The sequence below is a fragment of the Cryptomeria japonica genome, chromosome 2 (assembly GCF_030272615.1).
Source record: "Cryptomeria japonica chromosome 2, Sugi_1.0, whole genome shotgun sequence".
Taxonomy (NCBI): domain Eukaryota; kingdom Viridiplantae; phylum Streptophyta; class Pinopsida; order Cupressales; family Cupressaceae; genus Cryptomeria; species Cryptomeria japonica.
Window position 1 is genome coordinate 165434784 of NC_081406.1, and position 18892 is coordinate 165453675.

The 18892-nt window shown below is 34.8% G+C and overlaps 1 protein-coding gene across 5 annotated transcripts in view; it reads right to left on the reverse strand.

The window, feature by feature from the left end:
* LOC131065977 (probable LRR receptor-like serine/threonine-protein kinase At1g53430) overlaps positions 1 to 18892 on the reverse strand; it is a 154448-nt gene that overhangs the window by 112684 nt on the left and 22872 nt on the right. The window lies entirely within an intron of this gene.

Sequence of the window (18892 nt, forward strand, 5' to 3'; positions counted from 1 at the left end):
GAAGAAAAAGGTCATATTTTATTAATTAAATGATTTATGATTGTCAAATAATGAATTAAAGTACTATAGCATCATTAATAAGATTAATTAGCTAGAAGGAGACAACACTAATTAATAAAATAATGCATAATTATTTAATTAAAGACACACTGAGGATAGCTAAATTCAATTAATTAAATTAATCAAATTTAGGTGTCTACAGTTCCAATTACAGAAAAAATTAGAAGGATTCAGAGACAGCCAACTTTAAAAATGTTGCAAGAGCTTTCCCTATAGAGGGCCAAAAAAAAGTTTATTTTTTATTGTAACCAAGACCATCTACTTTGTGTGAATTTACACTATAATAGAAGATGATCAAAAGATTCATAAGCCTGATTGCACATAACACATTTGAATAGAGAGTGATGTATGGTCTACCAAGTCTCATCCTAGTCAAAATTTTGTCTTTGATAGCCAAGTAGGCAAAAGCCCTAGCCTTAGGAAGACACTCGGATCCCCAACACAAATGAGAAAGCCATCTTGAAGATGGTTGAGGCAATTGTTGAAGAGATACATAATAAACACCTTTCCTTGGCTTAGTCCAAATAATGAAATCCTCAAATTTTGAAAACAATATTTGTCTTGAATGCAATTCAAGTGTCAAAGGTTTTTTCATCTCAAAAGGAAGAGGAAGGAAATCAAAAGACTTCCATGATACCTTATGAGGAAGAGAAGAGAAATCTATTGTAAAATATTCTTTGAGTTTCACACCCCAAACCTTATTTGAATCAATTCCAATGGCTTCCATTCCCCAAATATGCCCAAAGGGATGTACATATTCCAAGAATTATCCTAGAAATTGGCCTTCTTACCAATATGATGACCCATGAAAGATGTGGGAGAATGTTCGTTTTACATGAGGAAATTAAGTTCCAAAATGCAAACCCCTTGGGGAGATTTTTCAAAAAAAAAATTGTCTCCCTCTTCATTGTGTCAAGGCATTTTTTCTTGACAATTCTACACCATTTAGAATTTATACATGAATAATTTTTTATAACATCTTAGCCCCTAATGCAAGATTCTCTAATCCTAAGTGGTGAATTTTAGTCCCACAAAGTTCCTTAAATGCATAAACTTTGTCCCATGCTAAAAGATGAGTCTTGCCATTAGAAGTTATGTTGTTATTCCACATAAAACTATTGGTGTAATTAATTATTCATCTTGGATATTATTACACCTTACTTAAGTTTACTTAGGTACATGCATATCATAGTAGTTTGGGTATGAGACACTTGGGTGTTAGTGCCACATTGGGATAGTGTGTGTAGGAGAATTTCCACCTTTTGTGGTCTTATCTTGTTGTTACATTCTACATTTGGTGGGTGATCCACCTCATGTGGAATATTTTATTGTTTCTCCTACCTACCACACCTATTTCCTACCTACCCTTGTTTCTCATTGAGCTAGATGTCATGTTTGTGTGCTCACACATCCATATAGCCTTGCCTATATAAGCAGGTTCATATTCATTGTATGTGATTGATTTATTGATTGATGATCCAGTTGATCAGTATTTTTATCTTGATAGTATACAGTTTATTTATATCATCTATTTTGCCTCTCTATTATAATTTTCATTGAGCTCTTCATCTTGGAAAAATCGTACATGATATCAAAGCCATTGGGGCTTCATTGAGTAGTCTTTGTTGAGAGATCTTGGTTCATTTGATTTTTGGATCTGAGGTGTAGCATATTTTGGGAGCATCCTATGATAAATCTGAGTCCACCATCATGTTCAGAAGGCTATTTCCGTGAAAAATGACTACAAATACACCTATGTTTCGGGTAAAATTGTTTAAAAAGCAAAAAAAAATTACTCAGAGGGCCATTAGACCCCCTTTCAAACAGTAGTTTGCAGAATTATTTTCTGTTATATTTCATTCTCTGCTTATTTTATCAGCTTTATCAAATTATATTATTTTGAGAAAATTTGTTTCATCTCAGCAATTTAGAATTCTGGGGAATCTATTCTCTTAAATTTTGCAACGCATTTCAGTGGCCATCGCTTTTGTATGAGTCGACATTCTTCCATGACAGATAGCACAAATTGTGACTGGATTTCTATGTGGTCGATCTGAGAACTTGAGTCTCCTCAGGCCAACATCTTTTCTTATCCAATTGGCATATTTGCAAGATTCTTGGCATGTTCACTCTTTCGGGTGATGAGCTATCAACAGATTATCAACTTGGTGTTAAATTCACTAGATTCATTTTTTTTGGCTTGAACTAGCCCCACATCTACAGAGGAGGCAGATCACATTATTTGACTTTTCAATCTATGTATAATCGCATCATCGGCCCTCATATCCTTTATGGCATCGATCTTTATTTGTTGTGGCAGCTTGAGCATCGGTGTTCGCTCATTTCATTCTCCAAGCAATTATTCTTGTGCCCACTTTCGTTGTGACATGGTTGTGTATCTATTTGGCAAGGTCACATATATTTTATTTTGAAGGTTCTATGAAGTCCTGCTCTATGTATGAAGTTCAGCTAATTTTCCTTTGCAGGGAATGTGGGGTGAGGAAGCCCCATATGGGCCCCTCCACTTATTCTTTTTAGAAGTTTTTTTAATAAACTTTTCCTGCAAATTTTTTCAAGGCAATCTTTTTATATATGGGATATATACACATCAGATTATTTTCTCTACTAATGTGATGCTGATGTCATCATATGTAAGAACATTTTTCAGCCCTCTCTCCATTTGCATTTTTCAGTTTGATAATTCAATTTCAAATGGTCATATCTTGGTCATTTGTGCTCTTTTTTTGGTTCAATTTTCTTTTTAAATGGGATAGAATTTTATGATCTTCATAATGGTGGAGGAATTTTCTGATTTTGATAGACGAATATTTTAGAATTTACAGATTTTCATGACTGTGTCCAATCCCATATTTTGCAACTTTAGAGGCTTCGTTTGGGATCATACCTCCTTTTCATGTAACATTTTTTTTCCAAATGCATATTTTTTCGTCTACTTTCATAATCTGCCATTACTTTGTAGTGCTTTTGAGTGCATATTGTACTTTCAGTATTTGGTACTTGTAGTTTGTTTGGATCCCAGTTTAGACCACTTGCAGTATTTGTTGAGGTCTCTTATAGCCTATTTGAGGGATTTGTAAAGTTGAAATCAGAAGCCCACCTTGCCTTGTTTTGCAAGTGGCCCATTGTATACGCACTAAGTATAAAGTGTCAAATCACCATTGGGGGGGGGGGTCTTGATTGAGTAATTTGGGGGTGTGTGTTGTGTGATTGTTAGTCTCTCTATCTTGTGTTTTTTTCATTTTGGTGTTATGGGTTCTCCTAAATTTCCACTTTTAACTCCTCATAATTATGCTTCATGGAAGATAAAGGCATGGAGTAAACTAATGGAAAAAGGACTCATTCATTATGTAAATGGAACTATAACAACACCACTTGATCCTAAGGCTGATCCTAATGCTCAAATTGAAGGCTCACTAAGAATGCTATGTAACTTGGAACTCTTAGAAAGTATGTATCAGATGACCTCATTTTTCACATTGATAAGTGTACTACAATTAAATAGGCTTGGGATATTTATGAGAAACTGTATGGTCAATTTGACGAGATTAAGGGCTACAAGCTTGATAGTGAACTCACAACTTTGGATCCCAAGGATTTTGATACAATCCAATATTATGTCACAAAATAAATCAAGCTAAGAGCAAAGCTAAAGGATTGTGGCATTGACAAAAAAGATGCTCAATTGGTTTATAACTTGTTGGACAAGCTTCCTTTAGAGTATGTAGCCTTTGTATCTAGCTTTCACACCCATAGGTTAGCTCAAGGTTCCTCATATACTTCTCCCTCTTTTGATGCATTCACGGAGATGTTGATACTTGAGCAATCTAAGTTGACTAAGATGGGGATTCTCAAGTCTTTAAAGTCACAAGCATTGGTGGCTAAAAAAGGGAATCAAGGCAATCAAGGAAAAGGCAAGAATCAAAACCAACCTAAGTCAAAACCACAACAAGATGGAGCACAATCATCCTCTCCACAACAAGGTGATTCTACATCCTCACCTAAGAGGAAATCATATAAGGACAACCTTTTTTGTGCATATTGTAAGAAATCAGGACATGATGAACAACAATGTTACAAGAAGATATTGATGAGTTGAAGCATCTTCTTGAGAAGAAAAAAATCAACCTACCTTCTAGAATGTCTACGTCGGCTTCTTCTTACAAGGAAAAGGATAAAGGAAAGGATCACTCTTTTGGGAAAAATAAAGGAAAGGGACAAGCTCTTTGTGCTACTACAAGTCATGATTCAAAGAGATGGCTTCTAGATTCAGGGGCTTCTCATCATATGGCATCTTCACAGTCTATGTTCTCTTCATTTGAGCCTTGCCACACACCACAGGTTTTGATGAGCAATCATACATACATGGATGTGATTGGGAAAGGATCTATTGCCATTGGGGATAACTCCTTCAATGATGTGTTGTGTGTACCCCACTTGACAAACAATATTCTTTCCATCTATCAAATCACACATGGGGAAACGCAGAAAACTGTGGAGTTCACACCTGATTCAGTTATGATTAGAGACTTGGAGACTAGAGCTATCATTACGATAGGGATGGTTGATCATGCATCTCAGTTGTACTCCTTTTCACATTTTGGTCCTATTAATGAGGTTGATTCTTCCTATGTTGATGATTCAGATTTTGAGGAGAACTTTGGGTACTTGAACTTGGGGATTCTCACATGTGACCCCGTTCTTGAGCCTTCTATTTCATCTCCTCCTATTGATATAATATCACCTATTGCACCTGATGATACAGCTAGTATGACAGTTTTGCCTTCTTGTGATTTAGTGCAGCATGATATTTCATGTCTTTCAGCTTTAGTTGATTGGGATGCCTACTTGACAGATATTGCAGGTTTGTTTGTGGAGTCCTAGATTGCATATTTGGGAGACATCATTGATGATATTCATCTTCTCTTTGATGAAGATGATCCTTCTTTGATTGTTGTGAGGGAGAACTCTGACCCTCTTGCGCATTCTCTACATGATCCTTCTTTCGAGGTTGATATGATTGTGGATACTTTTGTATAGCAATTTGACGAGGTCTCTTTATCCTTAGAGGAGACATGTGAGTCTTTGGATATTGTTCTACATTCATCTCCACTATATCTTGGAGTGCCTTTTTCAATAGTATGGAGTAGTTCACCACCTTTGGAGGGGGTAACTTTCAGCATCGACATGGAGACACTTGAGCAGTTTTCAGAGATTCCATTCATCATGAGTACTTTTCCTACATCTTCCCTTCATGATTGGGGAGACTTCATGGATACACCTTTGGTTTTGTTTCTTCCCAAGGGGAGGAATGTTGTTCGACATTCATGGAGTAGTTTCTTCATTCACCTTCAAGCTTCTACCATTGGTGTTGATTCTACATTGAGGGGGGGCTACCTAGCTTCTCTTCTTCTCTCATATGGGGGGCACTTTTTCCTCACATGGGGTTTTGTCCTTCACACACTTCTATGAGAGTTCTCTTGTAAAGTTTTTATCTCTCTTTTGGGGGAGGGTTTTTCGTTGCATTGGTTTGTGTGCATTTGCATTTGTACATGGGTACCTAACATGGCCTAGTAGTCGAGACCCATCTTGCATTGCTTAGTTGCATTGTAGACTTCAGTGCATTCCCCTAAGTTGCACTTAAGGGGGGGTGTTGGTGTAATTAATTATTCATCTTTGATATTATTACACCTTATTTTAGTTTACTTAGGTACATGCATATCATAGTAGTTTGGGTATGAGACACTTGGGTGTTTGTGCCACATTGGGATAGTGTGCGTAGGAGAATTTCCCCCTTTTATGGTCTTATCTTGTTGTTACGTTCCACATTCGGTGGGTGATCCACCTCATGTGGAATATTTTATTGTTTCTCCTACCTACCACGCCTATTTCCTACCTACCCTTATTTCTCATTGAGCCACATGTCATGTTTGTGTGCTCACATATCCATATAGCCTTGCCTATATAAGTAGGCCCATATTCATTGTATGTGATTGATTGATTGATTGATGATCCAGTTGATCAGTATTTTCATCTTGATAGAATACAGTTTATTCCTATCATTTATTTTTTCTCTCTATTGTACTTTTCATTGAGCTCTTGATCTTGGCAAAAATCTCACAAAAACTTCAAAAGAGAGCTTGAATTTTCTCCATAATAGAGTTTGATGTACTAGGAACAAACATATGGTAGAGGAATAACACTTAGAACTGCCCTAATCATTGCAGTTTTCCCATATAGGGTAAGACACTTACTTTTCCAAGATGAGGCCTTATTGGAAATAGAGTCCAAAATATTCTTCCAAAAGCCATTCTTAACTTTGCCCCCAAAAAAGGGGATGCCAAGATATTTACAAAGGAGTGCTTCAAATTTAAAACCCCAAAATCCTTTCAATCGCCTATGAACCATAGTTTAAATTTTTCATGATTAATTGTTTGACCAAAAGCTTGTAAATAGGAGGTTGACACTTTTTTAATCATAATGGCTTTATCCATGTTTGTTTTTCCCATCCATTAAGTGTCATCTTCAAAGAGGCAATGAGTAAATGAAAATAAAACTGTAGCAATTTTAATACCTTTTCACATATTCCTTGTATGTGCAACCTGAATAGATCTAATTATCCCTTTTGCTAATAATATGAAAAGAAAAGGCGATAAAGGATCCCCCTGTCGCACACCTTGCAGGGATGAAAAGAAGCCATGTGTAGAACCATTTACCACCACTTAAAATTTAGCCCTTGAGATACATGAGAACACCCATTTGTGTCAACTATAACAAAAACTAAACTTTCTTAAAATCTCTATTAAAAAACCCCAATTTACTTTATCATATGCCTTAGACTACATATCAATCTTTAAAATCATTGTTGGGATCTTTTTCTTGACTAATAGAGTGCAAAACTTCATGAGTAACAATTGCACCTTCCAAAGTTTCTTTGCTAGGAACAAAGCTACCCAGCTCTTTAGAAAAACAATTTGAGGAATTAAAGTTGCCAACCTTAAAGATATAGCCTCAGTGATGATTTTGTAGATGGTATTACAAAGGGCAATGGGACGAAAATTTGCAAATGTAGGAGAGGATTTATTAGGAATAATAGCTATGTGAGTGGTATTGAACTCTTTAAGAACATGTCTATTTCTCCTAGCTTCCTCCAAGGCTAAATGAACATCTCTAACAATCAAATCCCAACACCTTTGAAAAAATTAGGTAGTGTATCAATTAGGCCCAAAGCCTTATCACCTACTGTTGAAAATACCACCTTTCTTACTTCTTCTCTAGTAAATTTTGCAATAAGAAAATCACTAAGCTTCTTAGAGGCCAACTCTAGAATATCATCCAAAATATTTGAAGGAGTCACCCTAGCATCACCAATAGAAGTAGAAAGGATATTCTTACAAAAGAGAACCGCTTCATGTCTCATGTCATCTGGATTTTCTAAAATAATACCAAAAGTAGATTGGATAGATGAAATTTTATTGTGTTGTCTCCTTACTTTTTTTAGTAGCATGGAATAAATTTGTATTCCTATCTCCATCAGCCAGCCACAACTCCTTGGACTTTGATTCCAATATAATTCTTCATGATACATAAGCTCCTCTAGTTTTGATTTTGATTGTTTCTCTTTCTCAAAATTCTATCCATTCATAACCTCAAAAATGAATATCTCATATATCCCCTCTAGCTCCTTTTAGACTCTATCTTTCTCACCAAAAATATTTTTAAGATAAGTCTTATTCTATTATCCAATCTTTCCCTTCAAAATTTTTAGCTTCATGCTCAATTGGTACACTCTTATTCCAGAAAAAAGGAGCATTTTTCCACCAAAATTTGATCATCAGTAGGACAAAAGAGGAATCCCTAAACTACATAGATTCACATTTGAATTAGCTCCAACCAAATGGTTTCTCCATCTTCACTTGTAAACTCACCGAAAAGTGATCTGAACCAGCAATAAGAAGAATGGAGGAAGTCCATTCGAGAAGTAAGCTAGGAATCTGATAAAATAAATCTATCCAACCTCTTTGTAATTTGTTAAAAACCATGTTTGTAACAACCCTATTTTAACTACTTATTTAATATTTTCAATAATTATTATCAATATTTATTAATGAATATATTCTACCTATGAATATTGAATTGTAATTAAAATATAACTCCTTACCAATAGTTATCAAGATGTTATTAATGATCAAATTATTATTTATAAATTAATATTTTATTACCAATATTAAAATTACATATTTTATCGAAAGATATCTCATGATATTAATTTTTACATATTTTATTTAGGAAAATTTATTTGATGAAGCAAATATTTTATTTAATATTTTTTATTTGAATTATATTTGATATATACTTTTAACTAAATAAAAATCTACTAACAAAATTATCTTTTATTTTAAATTAAAAAAAATTAAAAATAATAATAAATAAAAGAAAATCTTCATATTTTATATTAAGAAATTAAAAGAAAGCAACTTTTCATATTACATTGGAGCCTCATAATGCTAGTTTTATTTTTTGTTAAATAAGAAAAACTTCTCTTATATTATAGAAACTTAATCAAATCTAAAGGGTATGAGGGAAGCTTTTAGGACAAGTTTAAAAACCCAATAAGATAAAGCCTCTCACGTGAAAATTAGTTGGCATTGATAAAGATAAAATAAAATAGTATATTTATTATTAATTTCACATTTTCTTAGTTTACGATAATTATTAATGGAAGAAAAAGTTTCAATAAAGGTAAATATGTTTTTTTTCTAGGGATAAAAGATATCCTTTTGGGTAATATAAGATGAGTTGTAAATAAATAATTTTTAAATAAATAAATCTAATTTTCTCCCAATTTTTCTATAAAAACAATGAATTGGTTTTCATTTGGGGTTTTAGGTAATCTTTGTTTTGAAGGGCAGCAATGAAACATAGTTTAGAAGGATAAATCAGTAATTAGAGTCTAGTTTAGTTGGTAGAAGATAAAAGCTATAATAAGAAAGATATATTCTTCTTTATCTTAGTGAAGACAAATCCAAACTGTTTGCCAACATCATTGAAACTTATGCCAAAGCCCTATTAGAAGCCCCTAGAGAACCGGAAGAAAAGGTTTTTGGAAATGCACAAACAATAGAAAGTGATGTACAAACATTGAAACAAAGAAAGAGAAGAGAAAAATACATAGGGAGTGGATCTAAACAAGTTGAAGAAATAAAAGAAAATATCATGAACATAACTGGAATAAAGGAAAGTGACTTAGAAGGAGTCCAACCAGAGGCACATCTCTCACCGGTTGGTACATCCTCTGACAATGAAATTCCTGCTGAGTTTAAGCAAGTTGATAGGAAGAGAAAACCCTCACTGGTACCCTCTCCTCCTCCCAAGAAAACAAGAACACCAAGGTAGAAGCAACAGGTAGTGAGACCACCAGCAAAGAAGTTGACACCAAAGAGGAAAAAGCAACAACAAGTTATACCACCTCTAGATAACTTACTGAGTGAAATAACTGATGAAGGCAACTTAGATAATGTTAGCAAACTGTACAATACATTCACTAATGAAGAAAAGGAAAGTATTGAGAATAGCATAATACTACATCTTGATATATACAAGAAAGTATTAATTGAAGTTGTAGATGATTTTCCAAGTGAATTGTATAGGAGGTTAGATGCAAAAAGGATTGTAGTCATGGAACTTGACAAGAAACTAAAGATTGAAAAACTACTAGCTATACATCCGGTCAACTCTGTAGAAGAAATTGACGAATTAATTAGTGAGGCTAATAGATCAGTTTTTGCAATTGGACACCGGCATGTGAGCCTAATGGTTGGCAGGGTAAATGAAATTGCAAAAGAAACAACAAAGAAGTGGGATATTTTCTTTATTGAGAAAGAAAAACAGGAAGAGTTGAAAAGACCAAAAACTTTCAAAGTTTATCAAAAGGAGAGAGACAAGCGGAAAGGTAAAGTAGGTGGATTACCCAACATTAAAGTAACTGACAACCTACCACCACCTTTGGTTACTCCACTGGTACAGAATGATAACACACCGGCTATAGAGAATTTGGATACACCACATGAGGATACCAACCCTGAGTCCGAAGTTTTGTAAACTATGAATATTGACACTCAGGAAGTAAACATTGTAGTTGATAAGGAGAACACAGAGGAAAAGAAAAATGATATTGCTACTGAAAAACCGGCATATAATATTGAGGTTGGAACACAGGCAGATAATATTGGGGTTTAGACACAAGCAGAGCAAGCTGAGCATTCAGTGGAAACATTGGACAATGGAATGGTTACTGGTAGTGTAGATGCTTGCACAATAACACTGATAGAGATACCAATAGTGGATAACACAGAGATATCGGCAGCAGATAGTACAGAGAAACAAACTGAGAAACCGACAGAATCACAGGTACACATTGAGGTAGTGAAACCGACAATTACATGGAAACCAAAACCATTGCTAGTGGAAATGCAGACACAGACTGACCCACCAGAGGTCGATTCAGGCAAATTGGTTACTCCCACCGTAAGCATAGAAATTGTAAAGGTAGTTGGCTAGACATCTGGTACTTCACTAATAGAATTTAGACCTACTAATATGACTGAAGTACTTTTGGACTCAATAAAGAAAATAACAGATTGTAATGCATTGGCCTAAAAGGCAATTGATGACACAATTCCTATTCTTAAGATGATTGCACCCAAATGCAATTTAGAGCATGTAAAGGATTCTTTAGGTCAGTTAGACACATTTAAATATATTACGGGTAATATACTGACAGTTGATCAAATAAACGAGGAAGCATTCAAGGAGAAAATGGAAAAAGAAAAAGGAAAATTGTTTGAGGAAACAATAAACAAGTGCACGGAACACATCAATACACTTTTATTGACATTGAATACAACAATCTTGGAGTATAAGGAACTGTACAGAGATACTTGCAAGACAATTATGTTGACAGTGGACATTGATAAGGAAATAAGAAAAATTAAAAAGGAGATAAAAGATATAGCTGATAATATCATCGGTTCATCTGAACCTATATCAGTTATTGAACAAGAAATTACTGGATTTGAGGAAAAATTGGAGAAGTTAGAGAAAGAGAAAGAAAGTATAAAGGGAAAAGCCAGAGAGCTTAAGTGCAAACTAAGTCCTAAGTTAGATAACCTTATCTCTCTAAGGAAAGAAATCTCTAAGGCATTAATTCAAGGACAAAAGACACTAGAGGAACGTATGCATCATCTCACCGGTACAATTCAAAAAACTGAGGCAGCTATGAAGGACAATAACAAGTTTATATAGAGCTTAAACTTGGTATTAGTAGACGTATCCCAGATTGTAACCAACCGGTTACAAAGTTCAAGCTGAAATTGACACTCATTTGACAGTTTTTGACAACCTTTGTCACTGATGTCAAAGGGGGAGTAGTGGACAAAGAAAAATGATCATCAGAGGAGATCATCTTCTCATGGGGAGCACACATTTTTGGTAAAAAATTGGACTTCATTTTTGGGACAGATTTTTGGATTTTTCTCATGAGTGTTGCCATCAATGCCAAAGGGGGAGATTGTTGGCATTCTACACTCTAGTGAGAAATGATGGTGTTTGCATTGATGGCAACGTACTGGAAAACTACAGGCAGCCACCCGGCATTCATCTAGTAAATCACTGGCAGACACTTCACCGACAGCGACAACAATGTATACCAGCACCCTAGTCGATAGGATTTTGTTTATTGTATTTAATTATAAATATATTTTGTAAAGCCGACAAGGCATATTGTAATAGACTCATATATGTATGAGGTCTTGTAAATCATTTTGAAAGATAGATAGGATGGACATATGATGGTAAAAGTGATGGGCGAATATTAAGGCAGATTTTGTATAAGGGTTTATGGTTATAGTATGAGCTTAAACTGGTACTGAACCTGGCATAGCAAATACTGAATTGTAGCAGTGCATAATTTTGGATTCTCATAATCCATTTTGTAAGTTAGTGAGACTTCCTTTTGTAATTGAGCAGTGAGCTCTAGGCACTTGGCCTTCCTGTATGTGCAGCCCCTCTTGTAAGTAATATCCATTCACTGGCCAGTGAGTGAATATTGTGGGTCACAAATCCCACTGAGGTTTTTCCTACATCGGGTTTCCTCGTTAAACATCTTGTGTTATGGTGTGCTTTCTATGTTGTCTTTACTGTTCCTATTTACTGCATTAATTCTTATTTATCGGTACACTATTTTGGAATGCAAAATACGAAATAAGGTTAAATATTCTGTAAACTGGTTAGATACTGATTCACCCCTCCTCTTAGTATCTTTGGGACTTATTATTCCTAACAATTGGCATCAGAGCTTGGTCCTCTATTTTCAAAAGTCTAACAGCTTGAGGAAGATTCTAACACCAATACAGATGGAAAACTTGAGAAAGCAATTAGAAGGAGCTCTTGTGGATTATGATGCAGAGAAGTTGAAGAATATCAAACTTGAAGATGATTTGAGGACTGCATAGGAATTCATTCAAGGACTTCAGGAGAATCTCACTATTGCTAGAAATAAGAGAAAAGAACTTCATGAGAAGATGCAGAGTAATGATGATGAAAAGGAAACTCTTAATGAGCTTGTAAGCAAGATGAGGCAAGAAAACATGACTTTGAGGAATGAAATGCAAGACATGACTATGAGATTTTGTAAAGACATTGAAGACAGAAAGAAAAATGAAGATGACTTGACTAGGAGACTCAATGATGTTGGAAATGAAAATCTAAGGCTCAGTCATGAAAATGACATGTTGAAGACAGATCTGATTCACATGGAACATGATAAAACTGAACTTATGAGACAAAAGGGAATTCTGGAAAATGAGTTGGCTACTGCAAATCAACATAAAAAGAAATTCAAGAAAAGTTCAAAAGAACTTGATGGTATGCTGAAAAGTCAGAAACCTAATGGAGACACTAATAGACCTGGATTTGAAGTTGGTGAGAGCTCCAGTACTGCAAACAATCATGATCACAGTAAACTGGTAAGACAACCTGATGCTTACAAATTTCATGGGAAATGCTTTAACTGTAACAAGTATGGTCATAGAGAAAATCAGTATAGATCTAGAAACAATCAGAACATTAATGCACCCACCGGTCAATGTTCCAAATGCAACAAAATTGGTCACAATTTAGAAAACTACAAAATGAATGTAAGATGTTATGTTTGTGGAAGATTTGGGCACTTATCTAATCAATGCATAACACAAACTGACATAGGATATGGAAAGGCTATTCAGAAAAACAATGTGACTTGTTATGCTTGTAACAAGATTGGACATATTGCAAAATTTTGTAGAAGCAAGACTTCACCAACAAACAATAAAGGACCCAATTTGAAAGGCAAAGAGAAGGTTGATGAGGTAAAGCAAAAATTTTCAAGACAATGGATTAGAAAGACAGATCAGAATGTTGATGGGACTATTCCTTTACTGGTAGAACAGAGTATTACTCCACCGACAAGAGACTCTTCATCCAACTGAAAAAGTAGCCCTTGGGGGTATTGCAACAAGTTGAAAATCATGCAAGTTTACCCTCGGTTGATGGTAAGAAGATGGATTTCTTCTCTACCGGCAGATGTGTTAAGTTTCACTTAACCGGCGAGCATTTATTGCGGTTGTTGGAGGAAAGGACATTATAAATCAGTGATTTTCCCTCTTTTTCAATTCACCGAGTATTCAAACTTTCAAAGAGCGTGAAATCTGAGCGAGGGCATCCAAAGCAAAGAAGTGAAGCAAGTTCTTTCAAGCACTCAAACCTATCAGACAGATTAAGGTATTTATCAATGGCTTCCTCCTCTACTCTGGAATTTATTGCAAACCCTATTGTTGTAGAAGTTGTGAAACGCCCTAGGCCCGTTTTTAAGATCATTATGAGGAAACTTACCATGTAAACTTACCATTATGAGGAAAGCAATCAACCAAATGATCTAAGTTAGTAAACTCCTTAAAGTTAACTGATGCCTTTCGCGGTGGAATTATTCCCCACATCTTTTCTGTATCATCTACCAATGCATTAAAGTCATCTCCTAGAATGAAAAATTCCTCTTCTAGATGTGGGAAAAGGGATGAAAGATGATCCCAAAGAGCTTTCTCTACACTTGTTCAAGTTGGACCATACACATTGAAGATCCAGAAAGTCTGATCAGTATGATTCCATTTTGCAAAAATTAGCATCCACTACTCAAATGAAACCACCAAATCAACCATAAAATTATCTTGTTTCCATAGGATTGCAAGACCCCCTCAGGCCCCAACCACTATGATGGATAGACTTTTCCTAGACTTTTCCACTTAGTCCAATAATTAAAAATGCTTCCTACCATCACACTTGAGAATTTTTTTCCTAGAGAAAAATAACATTTGAAAGTAAACTATCTAACTGAAACTTAATCAAGGGCCTCTTTTTAGAGGCGTTTAAGCCCCTAACATTGTAAGTTAAGATGCTCGTACTGTCTTTGATGAGTTCTCCACTCCCCTAACCTGAGATTTTCTTTAAAAGCATTTTGCTTCTTGAAAATCATCCCTAACTACTTATTTTCTTTTCCTACTTTATTCTCCAATGAAGTAATCGTATCAGCCTGCTTGGTTAGGACTGACTTGGAACCAGATGTTTTCCCTTTCTCCATTAGTCTAGATAATTACCTTCTATCTGAATTAAGGCTCTGCATTAATGTCATTTGAATGCCTGTTGCAATTTCCTGACTCATTTTAGTACTTCCAAAAGGTCTTCCTCTACTGGGCTTCCCAAGAGTTTCAACCATTTCTACATTTATTTTTGTTTGCTGAATGTGATATAACAATTATTTAGCCTTATCTTCTACAACAGTGCCTTTATGTAACAAAATATCTCCTCTGGTATTTCCACCCGATCCTTATTCGTGTCTAATATTGGCCTTGCAAATAAATGTGTTTCCTCTAAAATAGATCCTCCTATGGTTTGAGAAATAGGCAGGTGAATCCCTTCAACATATCGCTGACCTGAATCATGGCCTGTAGGTTCTTCATTTTCTTCATCTACAAGTTCTTCAATAAGGTCATCCTGTGCCACCTCATAACATTTTTGAACAAAATTTTCCATCACAGCCTGAGGAATGTTATTTAGATCATATTCTCTTACCTGTACAGGTTCTAAGGAAACCAACCTCTTCACAACTTCCTTTTCTCCTTCATCAAGAACATTAGCATGGGAGAATTTTGTCTCCTTCAAACATTATAGATCTGGAGAACTTTGCATCTCCTTAGAAATTTCAAATCTAGCAACATTAGAATCAGCCACATCACTATTTCCAAAACTAGGTAACACAACATCATTTCAAAAAGAATGAGATTGATCAGACTTATTTAAATCTCCAGTTTGTGTTATCTTTTGACTTGATAATGGAACATGATGATTGGTCCAAGCAAGAATATGAACCTTGCTTTGTGATTCGGGAAATTTTGTTAGCAGTAGTTTTGCTTCATGCATCACAGCGATAGTTTTCTTCAATTCTTCTCCGTAATTTATGGGCATTCAGCTCATACGAATTACTACAATAAGCTAACTAATGCAACAGTGTGTTAGCCTAGTTTTCATCGGCTTCTTTTACCGTAATCTCTGCTTGCGGTAGTCTATCTTCAGTTATTCATGCATTCTCATGCATTCTGAATTAGTTAAAATTCATTGTATTGATAGAATTGTCTACAGAATTAAAAATTAATTCCTTTATCATAAGCGTTGTTATTTTGCTCTGTATTTTTTCTGCAAACTCTGTTTTTTCTTTTTTCTTCTAGCAGATCAATCTTATACTGTGCGGCTACAGCTGCAAGACGTCCTCAACCATAAGGATACCTCCATCAAGTAAAAACCACTTATCCAAGGCAACTGACTATTTCCAAAGACCTGAGAGCATCTTGATCTTTAAATTTTGAGGTAAACAAGCCAAATCTCTTGATTATAAGTTTACTATCTTCAAAACTAATTTGATATTTCTAAAAGAGACCTAGGTCATTTCCCATCTTCCCCAAAATGTTTGAATCTGGAAGTTCTACCCACTTCTTATTATGGTAAACCAACTATGGAATGTTAATATCCTCTGAATCTTATACATCACCCCATACAAATCACTTTGTTCCCATTCCTATTTCTTCAGTCGCCTTCACCGTTGTCGCCATCGCTTGTAGTTATTTCTGCAATAAATGTTATATGTGTTTTGATATTATTATTTTATGTAGTTTACAATAATAATTTGTTTGGTTATATGTTCAAGGTAAATTGAGAAGAAATTTATCGAGTATGCAATGGTTGAAAGTAATCAAGAATTTAGCCATAGTCCATGTAGCGTTGACTTACCTAGTTTGTTACTTTGTTTTACACTACTCTAGCAATATAAGTTTGATAATTAGAATAATTTTGATAAAGAAGGTTTGTGGATAGTCAATTATTGGTTTAGGTGTAAATTATTTCGAACATATATTTGTAAGCAATGTAATGTGTTCCCTTGATGCGGGAGCATTCACGGGTGTAGAGCAATCTTGAATCACTTAAAAATATTTAAATTTCATGTTCATGTCTAGGTGCTAATATTTAGGTGCAATAAATTGTAATAAAGGATTAAATATTTATTTTTATTTGCCTAAGTTCTTTAGTATGTGTAATTTCTAGAGTAAGGCATATGTGAGAATTTGACTTAAGGGATTTTAGAAGCATTTGCCAACCTAAGTGGCCACATGAGAAGAATGAAGTAACACGTTGACACTTGGCAAAAGCGGTTAACTTGTCTTTTAGAAGGAATCTCTAGTTTGAGCGTGACATTGAGAGTTACCTTGTTTCGTCCCATATGTCATATGCATGTTGATATTTGTCACTTGCATGCTTCTTCAATTTGGGTGCCTAAGTTTATTTGTCCTTACATGAGCTATTTTTAGGTTTTGGGTGAGTTACAAGGCATCTTAATGACAACCACCTAGTTGAACTTGGAAATGTTGGTCATGTGGTAGTTTTGTGAGGACGTTTACTACTTTTGAATGAGGACAACCAAAGGTGGTGTGGTTTTGTTGATGGTTTTGGAATTGCAAAGTAGTATACTACCTCAAAACATCTGTATAAAAATAGGGTCTTACATTAGAAGCTAAGTTTTTGGCAAATTGTTTAAGAGAAGGCATAAATTGGAGAGCTCAAGTTTGTTGGCTAAGCTCTTTCTTGTTGATGTTGTAAGGCCTATTAGGCCAATGCATTCAATATATTTCATTGTACTTCTGATTTATGATTCTATAGTAGAAATCATTCTTCTCTCTCTTGCAATTTATATGGTTTTTAAGTTACTAACTTGATAGGGTGTAAAGGATTCAAGCCCCACACCCCCTCTTTAATTTCAATTTCTATGTAATAATATAATAAGGGGGAGAAGATATTACACCCCTTGTTCATTGAAAATTTTCTATGTTTTTGTGTTGCTGCAAATTTCTATGTATTGAGAAAAAAATGCCTCTAAGAAGAGCCCCTAGAGGTAAAGGTGAAAGTAGAGGTGGAGGTGGAAACCCTCCTAATGTTGTTCACGGTGACGATTTTAGAGCCCTTAGAAGGTGACTAGAGATATTTCAAGAAGAGTTGTGTAGAGGAGTCAAACATAGAAGAAGAGAACCTGGAAGTGAAGAAGATATATCTTCTAACATATCTAATCAATTAAGTGTAAAAATGTAGCAACAACAATGGAAAATGACCAATTAATAGTTGAAATTTCAAAGATTGAAAAGAGATCAAAGATAGAAATCTTAACCTTCTATCGAAATTTGAATCAAATTTAATTTATCAATTGGATAAATGATATGAAGGAATACATAGAGGTATTTCATAGGGTCTTGATTAGAATCGAATATGCTAAGACTAATAAAGAAAAATTAGCCCATTACATCAATGGATTAAAACCAAGTATCCAAGAATAATTATGTTTGGTGAGAATGATCACCATGGAGGATGCATATCACTTTGTATTGAAGGTTGAAGAAAAACAAAACAAAAGATTTGAGAGCAAGCAAAGAGGAAGGGGTCATGATGAAAAAATTAATGGACGGTCTTGTGCAGGCCAAAATTATGAATAAAATAAGAATGAAGAATCTAGTAGCAGCCAAAGTCAAAGAGGAGATAATTTTTAGCGTCTTTGTGATCAAAACAACAGAGATCAAGGAGGAAGAGGAAGAGGAGAATGAGGACCCAGAAAAGGAAATTTCCAAGGATCTTGTTTCTAATGTAGAGAAGAGTGGCATAGAGCCTATGACTACCCTCATGATCAAGGAAAGACAAATAGGAAGTTTAAAAATAATGCAAGGGTTACAAATTCTGAAGAAGATATAGAATCTTCACAATTCAAGGATGTTGAAAGAGGAGAAGTTCTTCTCACAAGAAGAGCCCTACTCAATGAAGACAATGAAGTAGAGAAAAATAAGAATTTGTTTAGAATAAGATGCAAGTGCCAAGGAAAGGTATGTAATGTTATTATCTATGGTGGGAGTACAGATGACCTTAATTTTGAGAAAATGGTGAATAAGTTGAAGTTGGAAAAGTGGAAACATATGCATCCATATAGGATTGCTTGGCTAAAAAATGATAAGAAAGTTTTATGCAGTGAAGAATGCATCGTAAATTTTAAGATAGGAAAGTATTATTGATCAAATTATGTGTGATATTACGCCTATGGATATATATCATGTTTAATTGGGAAGACCTTGGAAATTTCATAGGAGAGCAATGCATGATGGGTATGCAAATACATATTCATTAACAAAGGATGGAA